Below are 23672 nucleotides of genomic sequence, written 5' to 3' on the forward strand. Positions count from 1 at the left end.
TATTATGTAACACTTGGTGGAGGTGGAGCACATTTTAACCACTTTATTTACTTTTGGAGAGTTTAATCTGTGAAGCTGTGTCCTGTTTTATGAAGTTATCAAATATTTTTGTTTGTAAAATCTTGATCTGAACAGTAACTGAAGCTGCCAGATTTTTGTAGTGGAGTAAAAGTACTATAATTACGTTGAGACATACGTGGAGTAGAAGCATGAAGTACTATTGTGTGTGTGTGTGTGTGTGTGTGTTTTATCAGTGTCGTCCAGCTTCTGGGCTTTTTCCTGCCAAACATCCGTTTCTTGGCAACCCAGACAGGAAACAGGAAGTGTGAGTCACAGGAAGAACTTCTAATCTTTGTCAAGTTTTTTTAAAATTGTTCTCTTGTTTCCAACATGTCCTCCTGCTGTCTGCGTTGCCATGGAAACACCCTGGTGTCCTCAGACACACAAACACACACCAGCTGGCTAGCATGCTGTTAGCAATTAGCTGGCTACCAGCTGGCTACTGGCTGACTAAACAGGAAGCTAGCAGCCCTCTGCTAATAGGCTACCAAAGGTCAACTGCTGGTTCCTCGCAGGCTGCCAACCTTATGCTGCTATCTGACAACCAGTTAGCAAAAAGCTGTCTGTTGACAGGCTGAGCGCTAACATGACAGGAAGTCAACAAGGACAGTTAGCTGGAATCATGATAGCTGTTATTTTCGTGATGATGGGCTACAAAGGCTGTGGCTAAGTAATATGAAACTAACTGACTATTACTCAGGAATCTATTAACAGGCTGCTGAAAGCTAACCGTTTTAAGTGCCTGCATCCACATAGCAGGATAGCATAGTTTTTGTTTCCATGACAACAATATCTTGACGCTAACATTAGCCAGGTAGCTAACATCATGCTACATTAACAGAGGGTTGACAACACAGTTAATAACAAGTGTACAAAGTGAATGGTGATAGACGCACAACACTCAACAACAGCATCCAATGTCTGTCAACACTTGTGACCTAGCTAAAGAAGTGGAAGTGACGTCACTGGTGTCACTGAAAAAAAAAGATGCTAGGAGCAGCGCTTTTTCTTTAAGCAGCCGCATGCAGCCACATATGCTCGCTCCTTATTGAGAGCAACTGAAAAACAAAACTCGCGCTAAGAAAAAATGCTTTGTGGATACACTAGAGCACATCTCGGGCCACATTTTCCTGACCGAACCTGACCCGAGTCCGAGACAGTTAAAACCAAGCCCGACCCGACCCCGACAGACTTTCTGATTTCTAAGTCTGAACCTGACCCAAGCCTGGCGCAGTTTGTTACCTGACATAGTTAGTGTGTAAATGACCATCAAAAGGCTACTGTTACACACAGTCAGACATGCCACACGCACCTGCCTGAAATGTAACTATTGGCCTGTGTTGCATTCAGGCGTTGTCACGTAAATAACAAATTCCAACACTTCAGTAGGCCACAGCACAACACAGCAGCATGTCAAGTGGGCCGAACCTGAGCAAAACTTCTGATTTGTTGTCCAAACCCGGCCCAACCTGTACGCCTCGGGTTGGTTATCCATACTCTAGGACACGGGCCCTAACATGACAGAACGTCAACGAAGACAACTAGTTAGGCTGATGTTAGCTGTTATTTGTGTGATATGGGCTACCAAAGGCTAACAACTATGGCTAAGTTGCTAATATGAGATTAACTGAGTATTAGTCAGGAGTCTACTAACAGGCTGCTAATATCTAACAATGCCAACATGACAGAAAGTCAACAAGGACAGCTAGCTGTTAGCTGTTAATACTCTGATAATGGGCTACCAAAGGCTAACAGCTAATATACAGCTAATATTAGTCAGGAGCCTACTAACAGGCTGCCAGTACAGTAGCTAATGGCTGTCCACAATGACAACTACAAATGCTACTGGTTGCCTTCCACTGTTAGCATTCTACTAGCATGCTAGGCTAACACCTGAACAGTGACAGGCTACTAGTTCTGCGACACCAGAGCTACTAGCTGGCTCCCAGTAAACTCATCAGTGACTAAAGATTCCTCACAGCTGCTGGCAGAAACTTGTAAAAGTGTTCATGTGAACTTGGATTTATTTGGTGCCTGAAAAACCAAAGTCAAAAGATATTAAACAGAGATAGTCCAGAAAATCTGTGGTTTGATTCAGGGAAAATTGCAATAGATAATAATAATAATTTAGGGCTTGAAATCTGGGGCCATTATGTCACTGTATCACCTCAGCGTCCACCACAAATGACATTTTTGCATCCAGTATTTGACATACCGATGACGTAGCTTTGATCGCCAACCACTGGTTCGGAGAGCGTTTGGAGTTACTCTAGTGTGGACAGAGATCTTTTGTAAAACAAAGGCCGAGTAGACAGATGTTTTTTTCATATGTAGGGGAAAATATAAATTTAAAATATATCCATATACTTCCAGGGCCTAAAACTCCAAAGTCAGTTGGTTCATTAGTGTCACCACCTGTCAGGATTAGATCCCTCTAAAGCCAAACACAAAATCCACGTTATCATCAGTTTAATATTTTTGTGTCTCTGATTTTGGACATGACAGTGATTCAGTCCACAACTGCTACCTGAAGCTCACAGTAAATCCTAATCTTCTGCTCTGAGCCCCACCATCAGTTTTATATTTTTTGGACTCCTCTGAGAATAGAAAGAGAGAGATGGATCAATATTTAAAACTTTACATAATACTACCAGCTAGAAACGTGGAGTGTGTCTCTTCTGTTGGCCTTGTTGCCATGCTAACAGCTTCATATTGTGTAACTGACTGAACCTGAAATGGCCTCCACAAAATGCAACTGTGTCTGACCCAATTCTGCTTTAAACTGCAAGACAGCTCTCTCCGTCGTCTCTGTACTCCCTCCACTCCTCTTCTGACATGTTTTTTTTTCTTTTTCTCCCCTTCCTCCCTCTCCTTCACATCCTGGCCTCCCCTTCTCCTTTACCTCCCACCCGCCTCCTCCCCATCTTCCTCTCGCTCTTCCTCCCTCTTTTCCTCCCTTTCTACAGGATGGGCAGGGCAGCTCCCAGAATACAATCTGAAACTCTGAGACCTCTCACTCTGCTGCAGGATTACTACACATTACCTACAGTTAGACTTCAGTAACGACCTCACCGTTTACTGTAAAACTACTGCGGACTCTGTTCATCCTACGAGAGGAAACTACAACATCTGAGGAAACTACTTCATCTGCTGCAGAAACTACTCACTCTGACACTACTGTCACTACACACAGGATTACAACAGTCCACCAGAGAGCCAACCAATCAGAACCCAACCAGAGACACAAGAACCTGGCACCTCAGACTGGACCAGAACCAGAAGCCAAACCAGTATCGGACCAGTAAGCCAGTCAGACTCTGTAGAGTGGATCAGACCAGGCCAGGATAGACCAGAAGAGACCAGTAGAAATCAGTAAAGGCCATTGGAAAAGTTTGATGGGACTGCTGACGATAGGTGAGTGGCTCTTATCTTTATTACTGGAAGTGTTGGGGTTACTGGGACTAAACTGGGATGGATCTAGAACCAGTCAGTCAAATTAAAGTAGGACGCCACAGGATGGTGGTTCCTGTAAAATCAGTTAATGCAGAACCCGAAGATGAGCAGCATTTTTTGGTTTGTTCCATTTCCTGTTTTGTTTCCTTCTGGTTTCTATGAAAGTCAAAGTCTTGGCCCTGATTGGTTCACACAGCCTCCAATATATCATCAAGGTTGGAAACACTCGTTCACATTTTTAATGCGGTCAGTGAATATTAAAATGATATTTGAAAATTCTGTGAATTTCTGGTTAATTTTCAGTACATTTTCTGACATTATCTGAGGGAAGTTGAGCTTTTTGTAAAATAAATAAATAATTTCATGAGGTGAAAAAAAAGAAGGATTATAATAAATAAATAAATAAATAAACAATATTTTTTGTGACAAAATAGATATATTTCCACAATTTCAATATAAAAACCCTTCTGTGCAATATTGAACTTATGTGTTGGGAAATACACATAAAATCTGACATGGAGGAAGACCATGGAGAGGATGATGAAGGCCTGAAAGCAAAATTATGTTTGTTTCCATTTACATATGACATAGGAAATAGCCTGAGCAATAGATTCAGTCATTTCCATTTTATTCCTGTAAATTCCCATAATGTCTAATTAATTTCTGTTAATTTTTATTTCATTTGATTTTACTTTATCAGAATATTTTCTGAAATGTGTCACTGTTGTACACATTACACATCATATCAGACATTATGAAAAGTGAATGCAGTGTGAGTAATTTAATTATTAATGTTACGTTCAGTGTTGGACTCAGGTACACTGAGACTACTTTGAACCTAAACTCTGATTCAACAGGAATAGAACAGACCTGTTCAACTGAGCCTGTTGGACTTTAAATCTTCTTCCCATGAAAAGCTCCCCCCTTGAATCCTCCCAGTTTTTTGCAACCCTTTAGTCATACGGCTTGATAACATGAGCAGATGTCAGATAAAAAAAAAAGAGCATCACTGGAGCAAAGTTACCGACTGACCTCAACTCAGTCACGACCAGCTCAACTAGCGTCGCTGATGTCGCAGCAGTAAATTAGCTCCGTGTTTTTTAAGAGCTCGGATGTTTAACTTATCTGTACAGGTTATGAACATTATTTATTTTCTCTTAACAACCTGCTGATTTTCACTTTGTTGGTTTCAATGTTCTCCTATTTCTTAACAAAGAAATGAAGATATCGATTGATGGAGAAAATAATCAGCAGATTAATCCATAATGAAAATAATCAGTAGTTAATAGTTCAAACTGAACTCCACCTCAAACAACTCCAACACTTAAAACCTGCTTTTACATAAATGCATGAGTCAGAGTCATCTAATGAGATCAGATATAATAATATAAGAGTCAGTTTGGTACTTTTAAGACTTAGCTACTGATCATATTTACACAGTTTTACTGAAGGAACATTTTCAATGCAGGACTTTTACTTTTACTACTGAGTGTTTGTACACTGTAGTATTAGTTCTTTTATGCAAGCAAAAGTACTCCCTCCACCACTGTCTGCGTTTGATCATTTGAAAGTAAAAAAATATCTCTATTGTAAGGTCCAGTGTGTGGGGTTAGGGGCATCTGTTGGCAGAAATTGAATATGATATAAGAAGTATGTTTTCATTAGTGTATAATCAGCTGAAAATAAGACCAGTCGTGTTTTTGTTACCTCAGAATGAGACGTTTAAATCTACATACTAGGGCTGTAGTCCCCTGGTCGACGAGTCGATTATTTGGTCGTTATGCTCTCGTCCGACCAAATTCTCATTGGTCGAATAATCGCAGTGTTACTTTCATAAGGAGAAAAGTGCTACATCAACAGCTTTCCAGGATTAATCCATTATTTCCTGTGGCGGGGGGACAGGCTAAGTTACCTGTGAAAATGGAGGTGTTTCATTAGCCTGCTCGTCGCTAGGCTAATGTATACAATGTAAAATGCCCTAGGCTTGTGCTAATAACGTTAGCATGTTGTATTTGTTTGGAAAACGTGTTTAGTATCAGACAGTTGTTTTGTCAGTGAATGTTGTGAGCTGTAATGGAGCCAAATTATGTGCTGTTGCTGTTGTCGCTGTATTTGTATGAGAAGAGGAAAAGATCACTAGCTGCTAGGCTAATTTATACAATGTAAAATGCCATAGGCTTGTGCTAATAACGTTAGCATGTTGTATTTGTGGGGAAAATGTGTCCAGATAAAGACAAGTGTTTGTCTGTGAATGCTGCGAGTTATAGTGAAGCTGATTTGTGTACTTGTGTTTGAAATTGTCTCTATTAAGCCATGTTTAATGTGTGTTTAATGTGTGTTTAATGTGTGTTTAATGTGTGTTTTGAATCAACTATATAAACAAAGTTTGATTTGAACTAAACTTTACAGCACTTTACACAGTTTCAGTTCTGCTACCTCACTAATAATGTCACTAAATCCAACACACTGGACCTTTTAAAGTGGACCAAATATTGTTGAAAACGATAACAAACCCGCTGATTTTTACTTTGTTGTTTTGGAATCTGGTTTAGCAACATAACACCTCTTCACCCAGTTATATAATCCAATATTTTATTATTTAACACTGTCTGTGTCAGGGGTGCTTTAAGTTTTGATGACAAGTGCCAATTTATGGAGCCAGCACGTGACTGAAGGATAAATGCACATATCTCACTCTCACATTAAACTGCTGAATTTACCACCAAGATGGCTGACTTCAGAGCAGCACTGTGACAGAACGTAATTCCTATGACACTCGTGAGGTGCCAGTGGTTGCCTAACCTGACAGAAGCTTGTTAGAGGGGTGCAGTTTGACGCAGTTGCCAAACATAGACTGTATAGAGTAACAGACGTAGCCACAGTGATGTCACTCATTGGTTCGTGGACTCAAGCCTCTAGTTTGGCATATTGACTGTCGCCATCTTGTTTTTTTTGGCAACACATCCTCACTGTGACCTCGTCACATGTCCACGTTTGGTCATGGACTTTCCACGTGCACATATGACGTCCAAGGTACCCTGGGTGTGTTGGTTGTTGACGTTCTGGGACACCGTGTCAACTCCAGCTTGTTACATGCATTGTCTGTTTTCAAAATACACTTCTGTTTTCACAGGAAATGTACAGTTTCTATACAGTCTCTTTCAAAATAAAAGCACTGCATCGGTACAACACCGTAAATTGGCATTTTTTCCCTTCAGCAACAAACACACGTGATTAAGTATAGCCAACACATGTACGTGGTTGGGTTAGGGAAAAAATAAAATGGTTTGGCTTTACAATCTTACAGGAAGTGAACACCGGCCTCCCGCGTAAAAGTTGGTGGTTGCTGGACCCATCCACCACCCCTCCTGCCCGCCCCACTCGGACATCTGCCACCTTAACTTTAGTTGTTGTACCGCTGGTTTCCCCCTAACGTTGCTGCATATCATGCCGGCATGAAAGAACAGCTTCTTTCGTCTGTGTCTGAAGCTGGAAGTCACCAACCAAGCGCCGTTTTTTCGATGATTTCGGAGTGAGACCCGGTTGTTTTTGGAGTCAGAAGTGACTATGTTTGGATGAGAGGATGGAGATAATCCTAACATTAGCTTCTAGCTTAGTTGGCAAAGTTTTAACATGACGGGGATTGACTCGCTCTTGGAGTCAGCCTCAAGTGGACATTAGAGGAACTGCAGTTTTTGGCACTTTATTTTTCAGCCCTGGAGGTTGCAGCTTGTTGCTGAGTAGTGTCTTAAATGTGAGCTGTTGACAGTATTGAGACGGACTGTGGATGATTAAAATATAATGCATAGATTTCATGTCACGTTCGGGGGCCACACAGAATGTTTCTGAGGGCCGCCATTGGCCCGCGGGCCGCACTTTGAGTAACTACGGTCTACGTCGTGGAAAACTGTTTGTAACGTATGTCATGACTGTGACAGTGTGAGCTTGGGATGGAGTATTAACACATTCTGAACGTCCACTCATACGACGTCTGTTACATCATATTGTTATAAATCACAAACACATTCTGATCAGTCACCATGACGGTTCTGACAATAACATGACCAGCTGATCCCAGAGCTGTGTGGGAGAATGATCTGATGCCAGACGATGTTTGTCAGTGTTTACTCGACGTCTACCGACTGTTGTAGAGGAAAAGTCAGTCCTTCACTTCGCTGTATGTTACATTATGATACTGGTCATATTCTCACTTCCTGTGTAGACAGGAAGTTAAAGACAAAATATTGGAGCTGGAGGACTTCTTAAGATTAACATGATTCTTGTGAAGCACTTTGCAACACCTGTTTTAAAAAGTGTTATATAAATTATTTGTGTTATGATATACGCTCAATAGTACACAAGATATCGGACACCTATGAATTTTGATTTTGCATCATCACTGACAGGTGTAGAGAAAAATGACTGGAATAAAATGTGCTGCGCTGCACTGTTGGATTGTTACATTCAAAATTTAGACCCAAAATGGTGGACAGTGAATGTGGAAAATTACAGCAATACTGTATATAGAGTAATGTATATATAAAATATGAAGAAATAAAAATGAGCTCCACCTTCACCAGCTGCAACATTAAAGTGATGAACACATTAATGCATCAGTAATTATAATTTAATATAATATATATTGTTCTGATATGAGCCATACTGCATAATTTGTCATTTTACTTTTTGTATTTTAAGTATATTTTGATGCTAAAACTTTTGTACTTTTATGTGCAGAACAGAGTATTTCTACACTGTGGTACTTTTACTTTAGTAAAAGGTCTGAGTACTTCTTCCACTGCTGCACATTTGTAGTTAAAGCTGAGGAAGGCATTTTTATTTTTACATAGGTATTTGTTGGACCCATCCACTTCCCCTCCCGACCGTTGTTTTCCAGTGGCATTTCAAACTGACGCCTTTTCTTGTCTGTGTCTGACCCAGAAATTACTGACCATGCGGTGGTATTTGATGACTTGGGAATGAGAACAGGTTGAAATCACTTCAGTGGATAATATGTAAAGATTAGAATAGGAACTGTGACTTCCTGTTGGTGCATCCTGACGGAGCTGCAGCCTCTTTAAAAAAATACCACTAAATCATAATCTTGACATTATGGAAAATAAACTGCTTAAATTTAAAGCTGGGGTAGGCAGTTTTATTTTTGGCAAATATCCCATAATAACCATTGAGCATGTTGTAATTCAAGTGTTCTGAGAGAAAACTAGACTCCTGCTCCTCCTCCTGCTCTGTTTTCAGACTTTAGAAAATCCAACCTGTGACGGAAGACTTTGGCCAATCACAGGTCATTTCAGAGAGAGGGCGTTCCTATTGGCTGTTCTGAAAATGCACATGTGCGAGCACGTCCCTTCAGATGCTGAAAGTCTGAGTTCAGCAACTTCGGTTGAGGAGAATCCAAAAGAGAGTCTGACAAACAAAATGGAGATGTTTTTATAAATCACAACTTTTGTGTGGGAAGTGGTGTACGCCTCTTTCAGGCCTAGCAGCTAATTCTTGACTCATTTGTGGTCAGAGCGGGGCAGAGAGGGGCTGAGTGAATGACCTGTGTGCAGCTCACTGGAATGAATCAATGTATGGGAAACACTGGGTCACTGTATGAAGTGCGTACACATGCCTGTGGTCATCTAGTGGGAGGGGCTGAGGACAGAGAGAAGAGAGCTACAGGAGGAGGGCGTGTTTTCATATTCTGCCTTTTTTTATGCCTTTTGCAGATTTCTGTCTACACCAGCTTTAACAAGTTAAACAGCGAAACACGAGGTCCCTTAAGCTTCCAGATAATGACACTATGAGCTCATCCCTGCTTGTGTTCACGGCCTAATTTAAGACCTGGTTCTGCCGGTTCCTCCACCTCTTCATCTTCACATTCGCTGAGTTCCAGGGATATTTAAGGTCTCAGAAGTGTTTTTATATCTCAGCCTTTAACAAGTGCAAATGACTCCTCGCTGGCTGAAAAACACAAACACACAAACCTTGATTCATTTTATCTGGTTTGAAGAAGAAGTGAATAAGCTTTTCTGCCTTCGCTGGAACGCGAGGACGAACCTGACGCTGGTGATCCCCTGAATGCTCACGTGCAGATGTTGAATACTTCAGGTCTTTGTTGCCTCCAATGATTCATGCTTACATTTACTTAAAGCTCCAGTGTGGAGGATTTTGGGGGTTTGATTGGCAGAGATGGAATATGATATTTACAACTATATTTTCTTTTGTGTATAATCACCTGAAAATAATAATTATGTTTTCGATACCTGATAATGAGCCGCTCATATCTACATATGGAGTGGCTCCTCTTCTGCGGAGTCAGCCATGTTGTGTCTATAGGAGCCCAGAATGGACAAACCTATGACACCTAGACGAGACGCCTGCCAAGCTGCAGACCATTGTTCAATGGTCATAACATAAAATTATTCAACAGTTATACAGCACGTCTGCCGACAATACCCACCACATGAATTATAGCCAGTTGGAAATGAAGATTCCACTATCAGACTCCTTCCTGCTCCGTGAGGACATTTCTCTCACTTTTTGTGTCCGTGAAACTGATTTTTTTCATCCCGATCACGTCGCGTGCACAAAGACTGTGATCATTGTCAGCTGGTAACACAGACGCTGCTCTCACTATAGAGGAACACTCAGTGTGTCTGGATTATGCAAGAGGACGAATGGCAGGACGTCTTCTGCATCTTTTCATCATTTAAACCAGAATTACACCAAGAATGATGATAAATAGATATTATACTTTGTAAATTAAAATCTCCAATATCTAATTTTTATGTAGTTTGATGGCTGATGGAATTTTTGACACATAAAAAACATCCAAACTCATTTTTTACCTTTTAGCTTCATCTGTGGCTTTCTTTTTCTTTTTGATGAATGGTCCATCAATTTTTTCATTTTTTATATCAAGTTTTAGCTTCATGAAATCAGGAACTGTAGTTGTTGCAAAGCCAATTTTACACGTGAGTAAATTCTTGATAAGAACACATTTTTTGCGAAGGGGTCAGATATTTGAATTTTGAGCAGTTAACTGACTCATTGATACCAATGATGATTAAAATATAAACCAGCTTCCCATCAGGACACACGGTCGGCCTCTCAGAGCCGTGTTGGCAAACACACCAAAGCAGCTAGAGTCTTATTTCCAGATGATCGTGGCTGCTGTGTTGTTCAGGCTGTGTGGGAGGACAGCGGCTCTGCTCAGGACAAAAACGGGAAATGATCAAAATGGTGACCCCGAGTTATTTCAGGATGAAGCCTCCCGCTGCTCGAGTCGAACGAGAATTTCACCTCTGCGCAAGACAATGATGTGGAGCCAAAATCGGACCTGAACATCCTGGATCTGATCGGTCGTGAAGGAAACCTGAGGACGGTCCTGAGGAGTCGTTACATAACTGAGCTCTCTGCAGAGAACAATGGAGGAAAACAGCCGCTGTGAGCAACACAAAAGCTGCCTCTGCTCCCACTGAGTATTACCTGAAGGACCCATTCACATTTACAACAGCCAGCACAAAGATAACCAGAGACCGTGCATTTTCCATCACAGAAATGTGGTGTGATTGGAAATAGAAGTGTTCTGTGTACTGAGGTGTGACAGTCGGATTCTCAGAAAGAGTCTCAACTGTTGGAAGAGTATTAGGAGACTGAAGGAGAGGAGGAAGGAAACATAAAAAGAAAGAAGGGAAGACCAAGGAAGGGATGGGCGTCCTGGTGGGTGGGGGGTCCCGCCTCGTTTTTTTTATTATATTTCTACTGTTAACTCAGATACAGGCATAAAAATACCACGTAGTATTTTTAAACAAATAGAAGAAAGAGAGATGAACTGTCCTGGTGTTAGAAGATGTACAGATTAAGTCCTGAACTGGACAAATTCTACGTATCCGGCTGAATTTCTTCCATAGTTGTTTGACGTTCAGTTTTAAAGGGGCTGGGTCGTGAGTCGCCCGATATCATGAGACCAAATCGCAAATGCAAGTTAGTCTGGGACCTCTCAGTTCATTTCTATTTCAAGTGCCCTTAGATCAAAATCCCTCAGCACACAGTTGGATAGATCTACAACCTGTCAGAGCAACGAAACATGGGACCTAGCACTCAGCACGTTTCCAGTCACAGTGAAGTGGAGCTACAGTTCCAGCTGGACGAGGACATCTAACTGGCCTCCTGTCCTTGTCCCAGTATACAAGCACGGGAGGGGAATCCATTTATTGAGCCAAGTATGTGCGACTCCTCTACGATAGGTGGAGATATGCCCCCTTTCAGCTTGTTAGTATTGGACCTTTTTCCTGTTGACCTATTACGTCACAGACCAAACAATGGACAAACAAGTTAGCTACGGTTAGCTAGCAGCTAACTGCTACCATGGTGGACAACTTTACAGCTCTGTACATTTGGTCCGTCCAAAAAGTCACGGCTCTGGATGTGGATTTCGGAGCATGCTCAGAGCGCCTCGGCCGGTTTGGGTCTGATTGACTGTATACATGCAGGAGTCACATGATCTGGGTGTGTTAGTCCCATGTTGAGAAATTCAATTTAGCTCAATTTCAGTTGGAGCAAAATGTTTACATGGACTGACACGATAAATCGATTTTCGATTTTCTGAATACGGTGGCCAACAAGGGCAAATGCGCTACAACCTCCCTCTCTGACCGGCGTTAAACAGTAAAACACAAGTTATTGAAGGTGAAAATATACAAACAAGAATGTAAGAAAATAAGAGATAAAGATGACGAAAAAAAAAAAAAGCTGCAGAGCACTCAACGCTGCATATCCAGCCAGCACGGTAAGTAGAAGTTGCCCAGACCTTTAGGTGCAGCTCTGTAAATCTGTTGCTGTTTCAAAAAAACCAAGGCCTAATGTAAAAATCAGTACAGACCTTTTCGTTACGCTTCAAAAACAGACAATCACACTCTCTGGTCTTGTTTCTCTCTTGGGCTCACTCCTGTGGAATGAAACCTAGTTTACTACTCCAGCAAGTAGGTCAACCCCAATGACCCTAGCCACAGAGACAATTGCTAGTCCCCATTGAGTCAGCCAGCCAACTTGAGCTAACGCTAATGCTTTGTAGAGATGGTCCGATTTCCCAAACTGAATAAATACCACGCATGTAAACACATAACTACCTGCTAGATCTACCTTGTCGTGACTGAGTTATCCACTGGAAAAAAAGTATGTCCATGCACTATTAGTCTCTATATACAGACTCTACATTCAGTGAATGTAGAGTCTGTAGGCAAACCCCGGAGATCTTGCCTCTGGAAGAAGAGCGGAAGAGCCCTGGTTTCCGGTTGTAGGCTGTTTGTAGTCCGCGTGATATTGACCAATCACGTTTGAGCCGGCTGCAGTTGTTGCCAGGTTAAACGGTCCGTGAGGTGAACTGACGAGGCGGAACATAATTGGCGTCACTGCAAACTCTGAATCCATCACAATGGTTCAGCATATTTACTTATATATAAACGGAAGTCGGAAACGGAAGTTCGCCTCCTCCGCCCAAATCAAACCGGAATGCCAAAATATCGGGGGTCTGCCTCCAGAGGCTGTAACGCCGTCTGCCAGAAGTCAGACGGCGAATACAGCTGATGGGTTCTGAGAATGATGTACTATATCCATGAACTTTACATGAAGGCTGATATGATGCAAACATTTCTAATAGCAGACCACCACCAGTGACCGCGTTGCAGCCCCAAAAGTTCAAAATTTATTGAAAAAAAGACAAATGCAATCATTTTCAAAATTCACAACATGATTTTATTAGCCTGGAAATCCAGACTCAAATCTAGAAAGATTTTGAGTCTGGTCCTCACCGATACACCCTTCCTACCCAAGGGGCGGCACTAACTGAGGCATTTCAAATGCAGCCGTACGCAGTTGGATAGCATGATGGCCAATCAGAGCAAAAAACAAGTTGATGTATTCATTGCACTAAGCGCTATTTGTTTCCCGACCAGTGGGGCTAATTGATATATTATGCTTTTGCTGTATCCCGTCGGCAAAACAGCAAAAACGTCCTTCCTGGAAGCGAAGGCTTCTAGGGCAGTCTTCTGTTCCTCTCTCAGGAAAAAAGATAAGTGTAGTTGGCTTAGCGTTTCTTCCAAAGCTAAATTGAATGGACACGGTCCTTCAGCAGCTGCCATCTTGGCTGTTTACTTTTCAACTCCTACAATGCAGCGCTGTCTTCATAGAGCCCGCCTCTGTCAGATAGACTGATCTGATTGGTCCAATGGCGATTCACTGGGCTCTGCTCGTCGGGGTCAGATCCCCGTGCAGAGCAAATTTGAATTTGCTAGGGGCGGAGCATCTGGATTTCCAGGTTACGATTTTATCTCAAGAAATATTAAGCACATACAGCCAGCAGCAGCACCGTCTGACACTGGCGCACCGTGAGGACGGGAACAGAGGGCTCGGCGAGGACGGGGCACCTGCTACAGCAAGCCAACATGCCATGCGGTCATTTTGACTTGACCAACGGGCTTTACTACAAGCTGATTGGCTGTTGAAACAGGTGTCGTGTTTTAAAACCAGCCGCCGGCCATTTGACCAGCTGAGTTGTACAAGGCTCAAACCGTCCAGTTCACACCGCTCACAACATTTCTGTGCAGCGTTCTAAAACGGTTTAGTCTGGTCGTGAATCTTTGGTCTGAACTGGGCTTTAAAGAAACAGATGATGAATTCAGTGCTGCAGCATGGACAGTATGTGGAAAATAAAGTGTTTTCTGAACATTGAAGCATGTGAACATGTTTGAGCAGAAACCCAAAATGCAAGTGTGAACTGAGAATGAGCAGAACAGTTCCTCTGTAGTGAAACCTTCCAGTGTGTGAGAGGTTATTTCCTCCAGACTGAAGCTGTACAGACGACTGTAACGTTGGGAATTATCATTTTAGAAATGTGTAATTGAGCTCTTTCACAACAGTGTGTGTGTCACAGATTCATGTTTGAACAGCTGTCTGAGAGCTGGCTCGCTTTTTATCTTTACCTTCATTTTGAAGGTTAATCCATCAAACGGATTTGATGAGCTTTTATTCCGGGCACTGATGCATGAAAAGCCCCAAAACTGGTTTTCAGTTTCTGTGGTTTCCTCTTTGTTACGACAAATAAGAGTTTCTCAGTTCAAAACCTCAGAGCAGGTTGAAGACTCGCAGAACACAAGATGGAAAACACTCTCGACAGCTCCAGGGTTGTTCAGAAGTGCTTCGTCAGTTTTGCAGTGTTTGTTGGCTTGTTAAAGCGACTCAGAGGGAGGTTCTGGGGAGGTGGGAGCTGCTCGTCACATTTATCAGTGCTAGAGAAAACATTATCATTTGTTTCAGATGAGTTTCTGTCAGGATCTCGACTTGTGGAGCTCAGTGTTTCTCTGTCGGCTAACGTCCCCCTCAGAGAAGTGGAGGTTTTGTTTTAAATGGCAGGAAGGTGATTCAGAGCCTCTGATTGGTGGATCTGAAGTGTTCTCTGAAGTGGAGAGAAACAATTGAAGGCTGAAAATCAAACCCAACAATTCAGAGCTGATTGCAGAGGCAGGAAATGGACAGAAACGAGTCATTGGGACATTTATACCACAGATACGGTTTAGTAGGATTACATAAGCTGCTAATCTGTTGTTTGGGCTCCGTGTTTACTGCTCTGTCAAAACAGGGAGTTCATCAACACGCTGAGAACAAATGTAGTGAACTGTAGTGATAAAGCAACGACGGGTTTCAGCTTGCAGCCTTTGTTTCTGTCACAGAACATGAACAAAAGCAAAGAACTGATAAAACTGTGTCCTCTCTGCACGCTGACCAGCCAGAGTCAGAATACACAGTGTTATATCTTTATTAGCTGTTCATGTCTGATGAGTGAGAGACTCCTCTGTATGTCTGATGCTCTTTGATGCTTTCAGGTTGTAGAAAGACCTCTTTACTAACACACGTCATTTATTATGAAGGGTTTGTTTTGTACATGGAGAACAAAACGCTGTTGGATGGTTCAGCCAGACTGACAACTGAAAGAGACAAAGATCCCTCTGATCAGCAGCTGAATGAGAAGAGAAGAAATCAAAAAGAAGCTTAGCATCAAAATGTGCGCAGACTTAAATATTAACAGGTTCCTGTTTCACTGTCAGGTTGCACAATAACGCCTCTAACAAGCTGGAATGAACTTTAGCAAAGCTCCTCACAACAGAAACAGAAGGTCAGTTTCAGGTTAGCTCTGTTGGAATATCAGCTAAGCGAGCTACGGACCAACAAGTCACAGTTTAAAGCTCTTCAGTCGAACCACTGAGCAGACTGCAGAGGGCCCAGAGAAAAACACTCTTATTCAATATTAGGAACCTAGCCGCACCATTGCGGTTTGATAACAGGGTTACATTAATTCATCTAAAAATAAGACCTTACTTAGGGCCCGACACCAACTGCAGGCACACAGAGCTAGTTCCGTTAATCTAAATAATTCAGTCATTCATTTATTCATTCGTCCCTCGTCCTCCTCCTGATCTAACACTAAGGGAGGTGTGTGTGGAACGAGCCGTCCACTGTAGCTACGCTAATCTCTAACCCCACCCACTTTTAGCAGTCCAGTCAAATCCCTTTTGTAATTGTACACTATAGGGCTGCAACTAACAATTATTTTCATTGTCGACTAATCTGTCGATTATTTCTTCGATTAGTCGACTAATAGTCTCGCTCACCAGACCTTTCTCAAGAAAAGAAAGGTGTGGCTGCGCCGACTCTCACTTTAAGATTGGAGGAAAAAACGCCCCGGCTGCTTGTATTTCTTTAAACCAATCACAATTGTTCTGGGCGGTGCCACAGCAACGGTGCGCTTGCAAAAATATTGCCGGGGGGAAACAGGTTTTGGTGTAACACGCCCACAAAAATATCGCCTACAGGACGCGAACCATGGCAGAAAAATGGCTACATCCCCTTTACATTAGTAAAGGACGTGTTGAAAACTGCAACCGGAGGTGGTAGGGCGGGACTTCAGCGGATGGCTCGTTCCGCCCAGTGAGAGGCTGATCTATGCAGCGAATTTCTGCCCACTCAGACTAGACAACTAAAAATCGAAAAAAATGATAAAATGTTGAAAACCGTCGGTCTGTCTCTCCCAAACCCCAGAATGATGTCATCTAATGTCTTGTTTCGTACTCATGCCGAAGGGTTTGAGTTCACCGTCATGGGAGGGTGTGTAAAGCTGCCAATATTTGAACGTTATGAAGCTGCAATAAGGGAGCGATCACACCGAGATGAAATGCTAGAAACGCGATGCCAGTAAAACCATTATTTTCCTATGATACAGCGCGCCTGACCGGCGTTCAAGCGTCTTTTTAGACGGGCGTTTTTCCGGCGTCTTTTTAGACGCACGTTTTTGTAGACGCTTCTTTTTAGACGCACGTAGACGCTGAAAAGTTAAAATGTTTTCAACGTTTTTGAGCGTCAGATGCCAGTAGCTAGCGCACATTGAATAAGCACTTCCAGCGTTTCAAGCGTCTTTGAAGCGTCCGCGTCTCTAGCGTCTCATTTCTGCGTGATCACCACCTAAGAGTATTTTGGGTACTTTTACAGTACTTTTCTATGAAAAAAGACTCAAACCGATTAGTGGACTAAAATAGTCACTGATTATTTTAATAGTTGATTAGTCATTGTTTGGTCGACTAGTAGTTGCAGCCCTAGTGCACTGATCAGGAGCTAAAGACACTAACGTCTGTTTCACTGAGAATTTAATGTGACAATAAACATTGGGGCAGAACTCTTAGTAACTGATGTCATTTCATTTATTCATTTATTTCTTATCCTTAATTTTGGTTCTTGTAAAATTCGTCTTAAATTTAATTCTAACTGGCAAATAAAAAAGTCTGAAAGAGTCCTACGTCTAAATTGCCTGAAGTTGTAGGAACCCTGAATAATGATCGGGGGTCACTGACATTTTTCAGGACTGGAAAACAAATTCAACATTTGAGTTCACTCAGTTTTCTCCTCTGTAATGCAACACTGTGGGAACATTGAGTAAATGACAGTTTGAATCATTTATTTCTTTTTCTTCTGAAATGTAAACAATACATTTGGTGCCTTAACTTTACGGAATTATATCAGTTATCATAATTATTATTGAAGGAAAGAGGAAAAATATTCATATAACCGCTGATCACAAACTTTTTCAATATAGAACACACACTCATTGTCCAGTTTATTAGGTACAGCTAACTAAAACTAATGCAGCCTTAGTCCATGTTTACATGAAAACAATCCACTGAAAACAGAGTCGTTTCTCATTTTTTTTTTGAAAAAACTTCCACGTTCAGACGACAACGTTTTGACAACAATCGTCGGATGCGCAAAAATGACCAAACACGCTGCAGTATACATGCCAGGCCAGTAGGTGGCGGTGTGACTTTGTAATGAAACAACACATGAGCTTCCTTCTACAGAGCGGTGATGTATAAACAAACAAAATGGCAACCGCACAAACATTTGTCTGGACGAATGACGAGGTGGAGTTGCTGCAGTAAATCTACACTTTGCTGGAGAAGCGTTGATAAATCCAACAGGCTGAGCAGCACAAGCAGAGCTCGGCATTGTTGTTGTGACGGTTGACTTTCTCGCACATGCCTCGTGACTGGAAGCGTAATGAGCATGTGCGAGAAGTCTCTGTTCTCAGAGGAACCACATATCCAAGTTTACATGACAACAGAGACGGCGCTGTTTCCAAAAAATTGCACTCTGGAACCTGTTTTTAAAACGTTGCATTTTCAGGCACCCAAAATGCTGCTGTCGTGTAAACGATCGGCCAAAACGTAACTAAAGTTTACCGTTTTCGGTTGAAATCGTTGTCATAGAAACAGGACCTAATACAATCCAGTCATCTTCTCATGGACGAGTGATACTCATGATAAAGCAAGATGCAAACATTAATGCCGTCCTCCTCGGCTGAGCTGTAACGTTAGCTAGCTCCGTGGTGCAAGGTGAGCGAGCAGTAGATGCACTCTTCCTTCTGCTCAGTGATACAGTTGACGGGTGATGTTCAGTAGAAAGAAAATAGTCCCCACATGAAACTGCTCACAGCAAGGTCTGTGGATTATCTTGAGTAACCGAGTCATGATTTCTGGAAAGAGACATTGATGTTGAATTTTCAAATGCACTACAAGCCGAGAGCCTTCTAGTCCCATCATATTGGAGAGAGAACAGACGTCTCCAACACTCGGCAACTCACGCCAAAACTATCTAGACTGATAAATAACACCACAGGTCAGGGGGAAACATGTATTTTCAGTGTTGGGGTGAACTGTCCCTTTAAGCCTTGACGAGACACCAACATGAGAGACATAGAGTCAGAGTAAAACAAGAGAACAGATATAAAAACCAGAGTTATTCTACAAACACAGCGACCGTCAGCGTCTCAGAGGTGAATGTTTGTGGTCAACCTGTCCGTGACCTCCACCCGGTGCATGCTGGGACACTGTGCAGCCTGTTGTGACCCTGAGTGGCAGCGCGTGGTGAAAGAAACCCAGTGAATGAGTCTGTAATTTCTTTAAATCTGGTCCTCTGGCATTTCAAAGATTGACATTGTGTGCCGAGGATTCCTCCGCAGGGTGAGATGTTAGTGTTAAATATCGCTGCAATTACCGGGCTTTTACTGTAGTAAATGAAGGGAAGTGATTCATGTCAGTGAGCCGCTTCTCTTGTGTGTCCTGCCAGCTCTGCTTCATTACAGTCACTTCATTTCAGCCGGCTGCGAAAAATCAACTTGCTGGGACTTAAAACGTGTTTTGGATATTGACTTTCATGGCGAATTAAATTATCGTCGTGGGTTAAACGCAGCTGAGAGTAGGGACTGTTTAGAAAACTCTCTCCGCCGGTGCCTTCAAGGACGCTCAGACATCTGAGGCTTGAGAGGCGACTGCTCAGCTGCAGAGTTTAAATTCACATCATCCTTTTCACGTGTTTGCTTTTTGTTTGGCTCAAAGCTCACTGGAAACACCAGAGAGAGACATTTACAGAACTTTAGAGGGGCTGAGTGGATACAGCATACATGTTTCATGTGTGTTTCCAGGTGTTGCATACATTACTGAATACTAGTTGTTGTAGTAAGGAACATTACCCATCGTTATTACATTAAAACATCAAAAATCAAATCTAAGTACTTTTGTTTTACTTCACAATCAGACATTAAAGTGATTGCACCTTAAACTAAAAACAAAAGGACAGACTCAAAAAATTGATTTAAAAAATGTCCTTTTTTATATTTAAATATCTGAAAACATTTTCAGTGCATTTGGTCAAATCAGATTAGCCTTTAAAAACAGGACTGGCACAAACTTGTGCTGCATGTTTTTGAAGTTGAAGTTAGAGCGATGTTGCCAGGAATGGAGGCTGTTTTGGAGGGAGTGCTGCTGCTTGAACCTTCTGCCTTCACTCAGCACCGTTCTTTTTACCTCTCACCAAAGTGGAGCACTTGTTTAATGAACTCAATCTGGCACACACACTTTTCATGAGTTAAAGGAGCACTGGTTGTCCTGATTTTAAAACTGCCATAATGTAATGTCAACCTAACTATTTTTAAAAATGTAATCTAGGCTACTTACTTGTATTTGTGGTCTAGTTATATAATCAGATTACCTGTAATCTGTAACTACCGAACGATAAAAGTATCCAGGGTTTCCCACACATTTATTTATTTGTGGCGGCCCACCAAGATTAAAACATCTGCCGCCATATTGTGATTTTCTATTTTTGGAGCTCGATTGTTCATTTGGAGTGTTACTGAAAACTTATATGTTCAGTTATTTATTTCACCACACTGTAGGAGCGCAGAACAGACTCAAGGCAGAGACGGAGCAGCACAACGTCAGGCGCGTTGAAACGTAACCGTTTATTGTGCTTGGTCTAAAAGTTTGCATTCACTCACAGCAGCTGCTCCTCTCATCCATCGATCTGATCTGATCGGCTTTGAACGGATCGGCAGATAAGTCATCCACCCTGCGAGTCACAAACTTCTGCCGAGGAAAAAAAGAACTCACAGAGAACTTAGTGGCCTCTGGATCGTACATTAGTGGCAATACCATATTGGAGAGTGAAAGACTTGCCTGTAAATAAATGCAAGCAAACAGGAGCTGCTGTTTTTCTGGATAAAAAGCACCACAGCGCTTATATTTCTCAACCAAAAAAAGTTTTGTCTCTCGTTAAATAGATTTTTGATATTTAGGATATAATGAATGAATGACTTTATTTCGAACAAAACATAATAAAACACAACATAAAGATAACCGTGTCCAAAAAGAAGTAGGTAGAAGTAAAACATTTCTTCTGTTAACTCATATATTATTTCAACAAATTCCCAAATTTATTTACAGCTAGTAAACAACTATCCCCAGTCTGTTTACCACCAAATTAAATATATAAGTAATAAACCCAGTTTATTTACAGTCCAAGTGCCACCCAGTGTTACAAAATAAATATGCACTCCCCGAACACAACCTTTCCTCATGTATATATCTGCCAAAAATATAATAGTTTATTTTTTTTTGCACAATTAAAACACAAAAAAGGCAAGAAAAAATGAACAATGAAACACAGTGCAGGGAGAGGAAAAAAACCCAGAGGGCTCATTTGAAGCCTTCACCTAATAAAGTTTTCACAAAGTTATTCAGAACTCAAAAGTACAGAAAGATAAAGAACAATACGTAAAATAATACAAGTGATAACAAACTACTTATAGCAAAATATGTTTCATTGCAACAACAAAAACCCCAGTAATAATAGTTTCCATTTAAGAGCAGAAAATGTGAGTATGTGAGGTGTTCCCAGACCAGATGAGATATGTAATCCCTCCTACCAGTGGGACGTGCCCAGAACACCTGAAGCGCAGAGGAGGATCCTGATCAGATGTTGAACCACCTCAACTGACTCCTTTCAATTTCAGCCTCTTGTATCTGCAATCTCATTCTTTCGGTCACTACCCAGAGCTCATGACCATAGGTGAGGGTTGGGACGTTCGGAAGGAGCTTGGAGTAGAGCCGCTGCTCCTTCACGTCGAATGGGGTCAGTTGAGGTGGTTCAACATCTGATCAGGATCCTCCTGGGTGCCTCCTGTTGGAGGTGTTCCAGGCACGTCCCACTGGTAGGAGGCCCCGGGGCAGACCCAGAACACACTGGAGAGATTATATATCTCATCTGGGAACGCCTCGGGCTCTTCCAGGAGGAGCTGGAAGGTGTTGTTGGGGAGAGGGTTTGCTTGGCCTGCTGCCCCCACAACCTGACCCTGGATAAGCGGATGAAAATGGATGAAGGGATGAATGGATGAAAGTTGTCTTTTTCTGTATTCCTGTTCTGACGTCCAACAAGACATTTTTATCTCGGGTATCTTGGCCGTTGCTCTCCAGTTTCCGCTGTTTTTCTGCCACTAAGATGCTCACACAACTGCTGTGACATAACTGTGACGTCCACTCCAAATCGGCCTATTGTTAACATCATGTTTAACAATTATGCGCATCACGTATTTTCCTCACACTGTGCACTCGTACTGACGACATGTTCTAGAGTCAGGCGTCATCTGTGACAAACAGAACACAGGATTTGTATTTAAGAGGCTAAAACATGTAAAAGAAAACAAAAAACAAAGAGCAGTCTGGTCCTATAAACACGAGTGGCTCTGCAGCTCCGCTCTGCAGACATGTCAGACGCCCTCGACTCCCGACCTCCGATCACTTCAACCACTTCACTGATACTGGAAATCAATCACATGATCCAGGTCCCCGTCACCATCATGAGAAGACCTGAGGACAGGACAGACACAGAGAGAGAGTCAGCAGGTAGGGTGGTAGTTTTAAACGGGATCTGTGAAAATTGTTCAACTGCGTTGCCATAGCAACAGCGAGCATGTAGATCAGGGGGGCTTTTTTTAACACACACACGCACACACACACACACACACACAGAGTGACACTGTGAGGTTAGCACAGGATTCCCTGCTATTCCAGTTTCTATGACAACTCACAACTCATCCTCCTCTCCCTCGGTCTCTCTGTCTCTCCATCTCTTTCATCTTCAGCTGTATTATAATGGAAGCAGCCATTAAGTTCTGACTTCAGCTCCGGCTCTATAGGCATGAATGGTAATCAAGTGTTAATTAGCATCAATGATGATTAATACAGATGATAATTAAATACATCAAACTGTCTCGTGTTGATTAGAAAATAACATCGGCAGCAGCAGAGGTTGTCGGTAAGGGACTGTACCAAAATTATTAGGGTTACCAGGGCTGGCTGAACTTTCAGTTTGTTGTTGTTGCTTTTGTTTTTAAAGGAAGACCCATCTCTCCACCCACATCATTGTTACAGCAGCTATAATCAATACTTTCATAATTACTATAATATGAGAGTTGCTCGCAGTGATACAGAGAATTATCTTCTTCTGCAGCTGTGTGACATTCAGTTCTCTGGTCGTGACGCCTGTTAAAATATGAACGATCAGCGCTCTGCCGGTTGGATGATGGGATAGATTTCTGATAGATAAGTCCCTGGTGTTAAAAGATCTGTTATAAATAGCAGTGAGCTTGTTTTAATATGATAATAGAAGTATTTAAAATGTTGTGGTCTGACCTATATGACCTCTCTTTTGCCAGACACGAATGTATTTATTCGTCCTGTTCACAGTCTGAAGTCGTCAAGTACCTGCGCTTTGTCGGTGATTTCGGCGTCAGACACTGGATGTCAAAAGTCACCTTTTGCAGAGGGATGATGCACCACCTGGTGGCGTCATTTTGTAACGCAACCGGATGGAACTTTTTGTGGTGTTATGATACGTCGTCAGCCGAACAAGCAGCATCTGTCGCGGCAGTACGATACACGGCTGTGTGGCGTCAGTTCATAGCAAGGCTGGATGGCACCTGCCACTGCAGTATGATACGCCGCTCGACGGCGTCAGCTTGAAAAGCTGCAGGTAACGACATATTATAAGGAGCTGGAACATCCCTACAGGGCAGGCAGGAGGGGCAGCGGATGGGTCAAACAAACTTCGGACTTTCACCCAGGAGGCCGGTGTTCACTTCCTGTATGAATGTAACGCCAAACCATGATGTTTCTTTCTAAACCTAACCATGTGCCTTCATTGCTGAAACCAAACGTGCTTTTGTTGACGTTCCAGTGTTGATTGTGGCGTCGTGAAACGCCAACGGCAGATCA

The 23672-nt window shown here is 42.2% G+C and overlaps 1 protein-coding gene across 9 annotated transcripts in view; it reads left to right on the plus strand.

Moving 5' to 3' along the window:
• shank3b (SH3 and multiple ankyrin repeat domains 3b) overlaps nucleotides 1-23672 on the plus strand; it is a 70879-nt gene that overhangs the window by 12810 nt on the left and 34397 nt on the right. For 8 of the 9 annotated variants that reach the window (XM_033614460.2, XM_078165463.1, XM_033614461.2 and 5 more), the window contains exon 2: nucleotides 3027-3474. The gene's annotated coding sequence lies outside the window, so the exon portion shown is untranslated. Of the gene's footprint in view, nucleotides 1-3026; nucleotides 3475-23672 lie in introns of those variants that run through there. The other variant, XM_078165465.1, reaches the window with a different exon arrangement.

Source organism: Epinephelus lanceolatus, chromosome 23, assembly GCF_041903045.1.
Source record: "Epinephelus lanceolatus isolate andai-2023 chromosome 23, ASM4190304v1, whole genome shotgun sequence".
In the NCBI taxonomy this organism is placed as follows: domain Eukaryota; kingdom Metazoa; phylum Chordata; class Actinopteri; order Perciformes; family Serranidae; genus Epinephelus; species Epinephelus lanceolatus.